The sequence below is a fragment of the Trematosphaeria pertusa genome, assembly GCF_010094035.1.
Source record: "Trematosphaeria pertusa strain CBS 122368 unplaced genomic scaffold BU26scaffold_35, whole genome shotgun sequence".
In the NCBI taxonomy this organism is placed as follows: domain Eukaryota; kingdom Fungi; phylum Ascomycota; class Dothideomycetes; order Pleosporales; family Trematosphaeriaceae; genus Trematosphaeria; species Trematosphaeria pertusa.
Window position 1 is genome coordinate 71,143 of NW_022987246.1, and position 10,529 is coordinate 81,671.

Here is a 10,529-nt window from a genome sequence, read left to right on the forward strand (position 1 = left end):
GGCTTCGTGCTCGAGCGGATCCTCCGAGTAAATAAGGATATCGTCGATATATGCTGTACAGAAATCGTCTAGCAAGCCATGCAACACCTTGTTAATATATCGCTAAAAGGTAGCAGGGCCGTTGCAGAGGCCGAAGGGCAGGACTCAATACTTATAGTTGCCGTACCGCGTGCGGAAAGACGTTAGGTCCTCCACTAACTCATTAAGCCGAATCCGGTGGAAAGCTTGCCTTACGTCTAACTTGGTAAAGACCTTAGCGCGCGACAGGCGTGTGAGCGTTTCCTGGATAAGGGGGATAGGATAGGCGTCTTTTTTCGTAATGGCGTTGAGCTTTCGGTAGTCAACGCAGAACCTCCATCCCCTACCTAGCTTTTTAGTAAACAGGACTGGTGACGCGTATGACGCATCGCTATAGACGATAAAGCCGCGACGAAGGTGGTCCTCTAGGTAATCCCGCACTAACTGCAGGTGCTCTAGCGACATGCTGTAAAGGGGACTGTTCGTTAGGGTATTTTCCGCCGTGAGCTTAATGTCGTGATCCACGCCTTCTCTATGTGGCGGCAGGGTATTGGAATCCTTTTTCGAGAAATGGGCCACGGTTGCGCCGGCGTATCCTGGGGATAGGAGCTTTTCGGCAACTAGTTGGCGGAGTTCCTCCTCTGGATCGGCGGCAGGGGTTTCCTTCCTATCGGCAATGAGCTAATCAACCTCGTAGACACTAAGGTGCCCAATTGTGGTGTCTTTTCGACGCGCGTTAATCATAAAGGCCGCTACGCCGATCGTGTTGACGTCGAGCCCAGCCTTCAAGCATGTTTCCCGCGAAACAGGTGGCTTTTTTGGCTTGCAGAGCAACCCAGCAGGCGGGTTAAGATCCTTAAGCTGCCTGTCCATCTTACGCAGGTTTTCTCAAAGCTCCTGGCGTTGCGATCCTCCCTTCCCTCGTTGTATTACCCTTGGCTTTTCCACCGCTAATATCAGGGCGTCGCGGCGATCGGCATCGGCTTGGTAAGCTGCTTAAGCTTCAGTGGTGGATTGAGGGGATCGTGTAGGGACGAACGCGTCGCGTTTGCAATTAATTAATCGATTAGTGTCTGGCCACATTAGTGCGCGCTGCTTGCAGTTGACCTAAACGTCAACTTCTTCAAGCAACTTGCGACTAATTATCGCATTATAGCGGCCAGTGTTGCAACACACAAAGTAAGTGCGGATTCGGTAGCTTTCCAGCACCAGATCGGCTTCGAAATACTTATCCACTTGGCCATTAGGTCGCCCATCGTACCCGGTAAGGGGGATCAGTTCTATGCGCGATAGCTTGACGTGAAGGTTTTTCCTAAGGGTTCGAAGGTGCTTTAAGTGCACTAAGACGTAGCTGCCCGCTCCCGTATCGATTAAACCTCTAAGCTTGATTGCAAGGCCGTTCGTGGAGATTTGGCAGGGCAGGGTGAACGTGAGACCACTAAACAGCTTTTCGCGCAGGTTAATTACTCCAGTAGGTAGCTCTAGAGAGGAGACTTCTCCTAGAGCTAGGCTTTTTCCGAATCATCTGATTCACATCCCGACGTGTCATCCTCAGGAGCTTGCGGCTCTGCGGGCTCTGCAGGCTCCTCCTCTAGATCAACGTCCTCAATGGCTTTCTGCGCGGCAGGAGCCCTAGGGCAATCGCGGCTTAGGTGACCAGGTTGGTGGCATCGAAAACAGGTGACCGGCTTCTGGATCGCCGGGGCTTTATCAGGTGCCGGAAAACCTAGAAGAGCCAGGGGCGCGCGTCGCGGCATTAACGCGATCGCGTTACGCTTTTCGGCTTTCCTGGCGGCAACGCGTGCTTCTCCTGGGGCAAGCTCTTGAGCGAGGTCTCGAGCGAGGTCTACATAGTAATCGTAGTTATCGACGCATTAACGTCAGTATATACCCAACTGCGTGCGCATGGTCTCTGGCAGCTTCTCATGAAATTCCTCTACCCATTGATCCACCAGGAGCTGGCGCTCCTGTGCAAGGCGGAAGAAATCATTCTGGAAGCGGGCAAAGTCGGTGGCGCTTCGGCAATGAAGCTTTTGGAAATCGCGGCGAGCATTCAGCCCCTTGTGTGGGTCTCCATAGCTCCTCTCTAGCCGATCGAGGATATAATCACGGGAAACCGCTGCGCCACTGTTCTTGATAGTACGCAGTATCGCTGACAGGGTCTAGTGCGCGTCTCCTTTGGTTCGCGTGCGGATATAGGCAACGATGGTTTCCTCAGTATCCTCTGGCGTATCTCTAGTATACTAATCCCGGTTGGCTTGAAGTTTGTCGTGCAAGCCGTCTCTCTACTGCTCGAAGGTAACACTCTTGCCATCCAATAACAAGGGTGGATCTAGGAACTTGGCGGAGCGCGTTGGTCGGCTCTCCCGCGCTTGCGACGCTAGGGGTGTAGCTGGCTAGTATGCAGAGGGGCGAGGACCTAGGATTAAATCCTCTAGCGGCAACGCGCTCAAATCGCGTATAATTAGTGTCGTGGGGAAACGCGTCGCGCGTTGAACTGGCACAGCAGGCTAGTCCCTCAAGCGGGTTAATCGCGCTCGCAGTTGCTAGATTTTAGCGTCCTTTTTAGCCAGGATAGTAGCCTGTGCCAGGTTTTTCGCGTATACGTTATCTCCCTCAGCAAGAGCGTTGGCGGCGATCTAGCGATACATGTGGATTTGTTGTTTATGTACCCGTTGTATATATAATTAGCTGACTATTTCGTCGACGATTTCGGCTGGCGTTTCTAGGAAGAGCTCTTGAAGCTCCTTGGCGGAGGCAGGGAGTGTAAACGAACCCAAGGCTGACGATAGCTCTAGTATTACTAAGCTCTAGCGGAGCCTTGCGAGCTTCTAGTCGAAGTCGTTGTCCTAATTCTCGTCAGTTATCGTGTCGTGTTGCCAAACGGGGTTTTCGCGATAGAAATATCGATTAGTATATCCTGCGGGCAGGTTCGCTGCCCTAGATTCGAGGACCGTCAGGGTGAAGAGGTATTATAGGGCCAAGGTCCTGCCTCTAGATCGGCTTCGCGAGGGTTCTCCCATGGTGTTCGGATTTGTTCGGCTTTTCGATCGAGAAAGAAGCGAAGGGGGGAGGTATTTAGCTGCTGGCGGAGCAGCGGGTTGTCGGTTCTGCTAGCGGGGCAGAGAGATGGTTAGCTCTGCTGGCGGAGCAGAGGATTGTCGATTTTTCGTAATTCGTAAAAAGGGGGGGGGTTTCCGCACGTAGAAGTTCTGTAGAAGTCCTCCCGTACACAGAGCTCTCAATAGCTCTCTTTGGCTCGGTGCCAGTATCTTTCTACCGCCAACTAGATCCGCTAGTAGTCTTATGCAGCGCTAAGGGGTGAGCGATCGATCGGTACGTTGATAGATCCTCAGGGTAAGCGACCAGGCTCTCGTAGCTCTAATCCTCGGTGTTAGCTATTAGTAAACGCTCCTTAACAAGGCTACTTAGTTTGGCCAGATATTGTGCCGCCGTCTCCGGCCGAAGGGGTATTAACCTTTGGATAATGTGAGGGCTGGGTCCGCGGTCTCCACTGCTGTGAGCGCCCCTGGAACACCTAGCTGGGTAAGTCGGCTGCAGGCAGCACTGTCTCCACGAGCTGTAAGGATAAGGGGTGCTAGCAGGGTAGGTTGGGTCAAATTCAGCTATCCAAAGGTAAGAAGTAGAAGGCTGCTCCGAGAGACTCTATATACAGAGGTGCCGAGCGCCAAGGCGCTAGGCTAGGTTACGTGGTAAGATCACGTGACCCGAGGTCATGTAACCTGAGGTAAATCCTAAACCAGACTGTCACACTTACAGCAGTGGAGACCGCGGACCCAGCCCTTACATTATCTAAAGGTTAATACCCCTTCGGCCGGAGACGGCGGCACAATATCTAGCTAAACCAAGTAGCCTCGTTAAGGAGCGTTTACTAACGGCTAATACTAAGGATTAGAGCTACGAGAGCCTAGTCGCTTACTCTAAGGATCTATTAACGTACCGATCAATCGCTCACCCCTCAGCGCTGCATAAGACTACTAGCAGATCTAGTTAGCGGCAGAAAGATACTAGCACTAAGCCAAAAAGAGCTATCGAGAGCTCTGTGTACGGGAGGACTTCTACAGAACTCCTACGTGCGGAAACCCCCCCCCTTTTTACGAATTACGAAAAATTAACAATCCTCTGCTCCGCTAGCAGAGCTAACTATCTCTCTGCCCCGCTAGTAGAACCGACAACCCGCTGCTCCGTCAGCAGCTAAATACCTCCCCCCTTCGCTTCTTTCTCGATCGAAAAGCCAAACAAATCCGAACACCATAGGAGAACCCTCGCGAAGCCAATCTAGAGGCAGGACCTCGGCCCCACAATACCTCTTCACCCCAACAGTCCTTAAATCCAGGGCAGCGAACCTGCCCGCAGAATATACTAATCAATATTTCTATCGCGAAAACCCCGTTCGGCAACACGACACGATAACCAACGAGAATTAGAACAACAACTTTAACTAGAAGCTCGCAAGGCTCCGCCAGAGCTTAGTAATACTAGAGCTATCGTCGGCCTTGGGTTCGTTTACACTCCCTGCCTCCGCCAAGGAGCTTTAAGAGCTCTTTCTAGAAACGCTAGCTAAAATCGTTGACGAAATAGTTAGCTAATTGTATATACAACGGGTACATAAACAACAAATCTACATGTATTGCTAGATCGCCGCCAACGCTCTTGCTAAGAGAGATAACGTATACGCGAAAAACCTAGCACCAGCTACTATCCTGGCCAAAAAGGACGCCAAAATCTAGCAACTGCGAGCGCGATTAACCCGCTTAAGAGACTAGCCTGCTGTGCTAGTTTAACGCGCGACGCGTTTCCCTACGACACTAATTATACGCGATTTAAGCGCGTTGCCGCTAGAGGATTTAATCCTAGGTCCTCGCCCCTCTGTATACTAGCTAGCCACACCCCTAGCGTCGTAAGCGCGGGAGAGCCAACTAACGCGCTCCGCTAAGTTTCTAGATTCACCCTTGTTATCAGATAGCAAGAGTGTTACCTTTAAGTAGTAGAGAGACGGCTTGCACGACAAACTTCGAGCTAACTAGAATTAGTATACCAGAGATACGCTAGAGGATACCAAGGAAACTATTATTGCCTATATCCGCACGCGAACTAAAGGAGACGCGCACTAGACTCTATTAGCGATACTGCGTACTATTAAGAACAGTAGCGCAGCAGTTTCCTGTAATTATATCCTCGATTAGCTAGAGAGGAGCTATAGAGACCCACACAAGAGGCTAAATGCTCGCCGCGATTTCTAAAAGCTTTATTGCCGAAGCGCCACCAACTTTGCCCGCTTCTAGAATAATTTCTTCCGCCTTGTACAGAAGCGCCAGCTCCTAGTAGATTAATAGGTAGAGAAATTTTATAAGAAGCTGCTAGAGACTATGCGCACGCAGTTAGGTATATACTAACGTTAATGCGTCGATAACTACAATTACTATGTAGACCTTGCTTAAGACCTTGCTTAAGAGCTTGCCCTAGGAGAAGCACGCGTTGCCGCCAGGAAAGCTAAAAAGCGTAACGCGATCGCGTTAATACCGCGACGCGCGCCCCCGGCTCTCCTAGGTTTTCTAGCACCTAATAAAGCCCCGGCGATCTAGAAGCTAGTTACCTGTTTTCGATGCCACCAACCTAGTCACCTAAGCCGCAATTGCTCTAGGGCTCCTGCCGCGCAGAAAGCTATCAAGGACGTTAATTTAGAGGAGGAGCCTGTAGAGCCCGCAGAGCCGCAAGCTCCTAAGGATGACACGTTAGGATGTGAATTAGATAATTCGGAAAAAGCCTAGCTCTAGGAGAAGTCTCCTCCCTAGAGCTACCCACTAGAGCAATTAACCTGCGCGAAAAGCTGTTTAGTAGTCCTACGTTTACCCTGCCCTGCTAAATCTCTACAAACAGCCTTGCAATTAAGCTTAGAGGTTTAATTAATACGGGAGCGGGCAGCTACGTCTTAGTGCACTTAAAGCACCTTCAAACCCTTAGGAAAAACCTTTACGTCAAGCTATCGCGCATAAAACTAATCCCCCTTGCCGGGTACGATAGGCGACCTAATAGCTAAGTAGATAAGTATTTCAAAGCTAATCTAGTGCTAGAAAGCTACTAAATCCGCACTCACTTTGTGTGTTGCAACACTAGCCGCCATAATGCGATAATTAGTCGCAAGTTGCTTAAAGAAGTTGACGTTTAGGTTAACTGCAAGCAGCGCGCACTAATATAGCTAGACACTAATTAATTAATTAATTGCAAACGCGACGCGTTCGTCCCTACACAATCCCCTTAATCCACCGCTAAAGCTTAAGCAGCTTACTAAGCCAATGCCGATCGCCGCGACGCCCTAATATCAGCGGTAGAAAAGCTAAGAGTAATACAACAAGGGAAGGGAGGATCGCAACGCTAGGAGCTTTAAGAAAACCTGCGTAAGATAGACAGGCAGCTTAAGGATCTTAACCCGCCTGCTAGGTTGCTCTGTAAGCCAAAAAAGCTACCTGTTTCGCGGGAAACATGCTTAAAGGCTAGGCTCGACGTTAACACGATCGGCGTAGCTGCCTTTATAATTAACGCGCGTCGAAAAGACACTATAATTAGGCACCTTAGTGTCTACGAGGTTAATTAGCTTATTGCTAATAGGAAGGAAACCCCTGCCGCCAATCTAGAGGAGGAACTCCGCCAACTAGTTGCTAAAAAGCTCCCATCCCTAGGATACGCCGGCGCAACCGTGGCCTATTTCTTAAAAAAGGATTCTAATACTCTACCGCTACATAGAGAAGGCGTAGATCACGACATTAAGCTTACGGCGGAAAATACCCTAACGAACAGTCCCCTTTACAGCATGTTACTAGAGCACCTGTAGTTAGTGCGGGATTACCTAGAGGACTACCTTCGTCGCGGCTTTATCGTCTATAGCGATGCGTTATACGCGTTACTAGTCCTATTTACTAAAAAGCTAGGTAGAGAATAGAGGTTCTGCGTTAACTACTAAAAGCTCAACGCTATTACGAAAAAAGACGCCTATCCTATCCCCCTTATTTAGGAAACGCTTACACGCCTGTCGCGCGCTAAGGTCTTTACCAAGTTAGACGTAAGACAAGCTTTCCACCAGATCTGGCTTAATAAGTTAGTAGAGGACCTAACGTCTTTCTGCACGCGGTACGGCAACTATAAGTATTAAGTTCTGCCCTTTAGCCTCTACAACGGCCCTGCTACCTTTTAGCGATATATTAACAAGGTGTTGCATAGCTTGCTAGACAATTTCTGTACAGTATATATCGACGATATCCTTATTTACTTAAAGGATCCGCTCGAGCACAAAGCCTATGTTGCCTAGGTGCTCGATCGATTGTATAAAGCTAGGTTGCAAGTAGATATTAAGAAATCCAAATTTGCCGTTAAAAGCACTAAGTTTCTGGGATTAATCGTGAGCACTAATAGAATCCGGAAGGACCCTGAGAAGGTTGCTGCCGTCTAGGATTGGCCTATACCTACAACCCTTAAGAGCCTTTAATCGTTCCTAGGTTTCTGCAATTTCTACCGAGCCTTCTTAAAGGATTACGGCTAGATCGTCCGCCCCCTTACTAAGCTACTAAAACAGAGAGCATGGCATGCCTTTAGAGAAATTAAGCTCGCGGCATTTTAGCAGGTTAAGAATCTTATGCTGTCTAACACCGTACTAGCTTATTACTCCCCCTATCGCCGCACAAGGGTAGAAACGGACGCCTTAGATAGCGTAGTTGCTAGAGTTCTTTTACAGCTTCAAGAAGACGGCATCTAGAGACTAGTAGCTTTCTTTAGCAAGACGATAAACACCGCCTAGATAAACTACAGTATTCACGACAAAGAAATGCTAGCGGTTATCCTTAGCGTACAGAAGTAGAGAAGCCAGTTAATTAGCTTGCAAGATCCAGAGCCTTTCACGGTATTAACCAACCACCAAGCTTTAGAGTACTTTGCTACTAAGCGGGAACTCACCGCTAGGCAGGTCTGCTAGGCGAACGATATTGCCGACTATAACCTCAAGCTCACCTATTAACTAGGTTTAGCTAATATAGCAGCTAACGCGTTATCACGAAAGCAAGAAGAGCTTAAAACCTAAAAGAAGAAGGATCGTGCCGCCCGTACGAGGGCTTTCCTAAGCAAGGAGCAAATTAGCCTCTTAGCCGTTAAGCGATTATCGGGTAAGCTATTAGTCTTAGCTGCCTAGGGATTGGCTAGCAGTGCGGCGGAAATCGCCGCCGCTAATACGTTTATAGAGGCACCCTCTACCAAAGATCTATATGCTGTAATCGATTAGGTTATCGCAGCTAACTAATCGGACAACTCTCTGCAGCCAGCTCAAGAAAAAGCTACCATGTTAGGCTCCGCCTGGAAAATAGAAGACGGCTTGTTAACCTATCGGGATTAATTAATAGTTCCTACCGTTAACCACCTACAAACGCATTTAATACGTGCTGTGCATACCACTTAGGTAACTACCTACCTAGAACGAAGAAAAACTACCTAGTTGCTGCGAGATTAATATTACTAGCCAGGCATGCGAGAAGACGTTAATACGTACGTAGCGGCATGCAAGGCTTGCCGCTAGAGCTATGCTCCGCGGGATAAGACGCCAGGTCTCCTAAAGCCTCTACCTATCCCTGAGAGGGCTTGGCAGGACGTCTCCATGAATTTCAAGAGCTTCCCCCCAGACAAGAAAGAATTTAACTGCGTGTACGTCGTTGTGGATTAGCTAAGTAAGCGGAGCTTCTCTCTACTCTACTACAAGGAAATTACGGCTCAACGCACAGCGGAGCTGTATTACTAATATATCTGGCGTATATATAGTCCTCCTAGGTCTATTATATTAGATCGCGGCCTACAGTTTACCTCTGCCTTTATAGATGAGCTCTGTCAGCTTACAGGAATTAAGCAGAAGCTCTCCACCGCGTACCACCCGCAAACTAATAGAAATACGGAGATCGTTAATTAATACCTCGACTAGCGTCTGCGTCTATTCGTTAACTACTACTAGAATAATTAGTTAGACCTTCTGCCCTGCATGGATTAGGCACAAGCTACGTTGCCGCATAAAACCACAGGACTAACGGCGTACGAAATTAAATTCGGATACTAGCTAATACACTACTAGAATTAGAAGGAGCGTACAATAAAAGCCCCTACTCTACGTAAGCGTCTCTCGCGCCAGGAAGCTTAGGATTTCGCCAAGGAGCGATACGACGCCGTGGAAAAAGCCACCAAAATCGCACGAAGCAATATCGCGAAAGCGCAAGCTAGGCAGGCGCTTTAAGCAAACAAAAAGCGCCAAGAACCTAATTTCGCGGTAGGCGACCTCGTCTATGTCAAACCTCGTGGCTTTTCAACGGATCGGCCTAGTGCAAAGCTGGATCAATAGATGTACGGCCCTTACCTAATTGTTACCATGAAGGGTTACTTCTTCTAGCTCCGGCTACCTGTATATATGCGTATGCATGACGTCTTCTACGCTAATTAGCTAAGAAAAGCCTTAGAGCCGTTACTAGGGCAGGTAGAGCCTGAGCAGCCACCTATTAAAGTAGATGGCAATCCAGAATAGCCCGTACATGAAATCCTGGATAGCCGTCTTTATCGAAATCGCCTTTAATACCGCGCTGCATAGGTTGCTTATAATCCTAACCCTACCTAGTACAATGCCGCAGGCTTTATCAACGCTCCCTATAAGGTAAGAGACTTTCACGCAGCATACCCAGATAAGCCAGGGCCGCCATCACGATTAGATGCTTGGATTGAGGCGTACGAAAAAGAGGAGACCCTAGAGGAGACAGCAGAGAATTCGAAACCCGCAAGAGTAGGAGACGCAACGGTAACGCGAAGGCGCCGCTAGGCGACAAAGCCGCCCTGCAGACGCGGAAACAAGCCTCTTTCTCCCTAACAGGCAAAGGCTCTGTAGAGGATAGAGCGACCAGGGGGAAGGTAGTAGCTGTAAAAGCGCTTCCAGTTCGAAACCAACACGAATACACTTACTACGAGCTAAAAGAGACGGTTAAGAGCATAACGCGGGAGTTTTAGAAGGAGGGGGACCTAGGAGGCGTATTTTAGAGCTCGGGGACGAGCTCTCTCTGTAAGGGGGGGTAATGTAACAGTCTAGTTTAGGATTTACCTTAGGTTACATAACCTCGGGTCACGTAATCTTACCACGTAACCTAGCCTAGCGCCTTAGCGCTCGGCACCTCTGTATATAGAGCCTCTCAGAGCAGCCTTCTACTCCTTACCTTTGGATAGCTAAATTTAACCCAACCTACCCTGCTAGCACCCCTTATCCTTACAGCTCGTGGAGACAGTGCTGCCTGCAGCCGACTTACCTAGCTAGGTGTTCCAGGGGCGCTCACAGCAGTAGAGACCGCGGACCCAGCCCTTACATGCTCTCTATTTTAGTAGCTTAGTAAGAGGGTAGACAATTTAGCTATAATTCTTTAAGAAGGCTTAGTAGAAATTATAGAAACCTAGAAATAATTAAAGGCTCTTAAGAGTTATAGGTA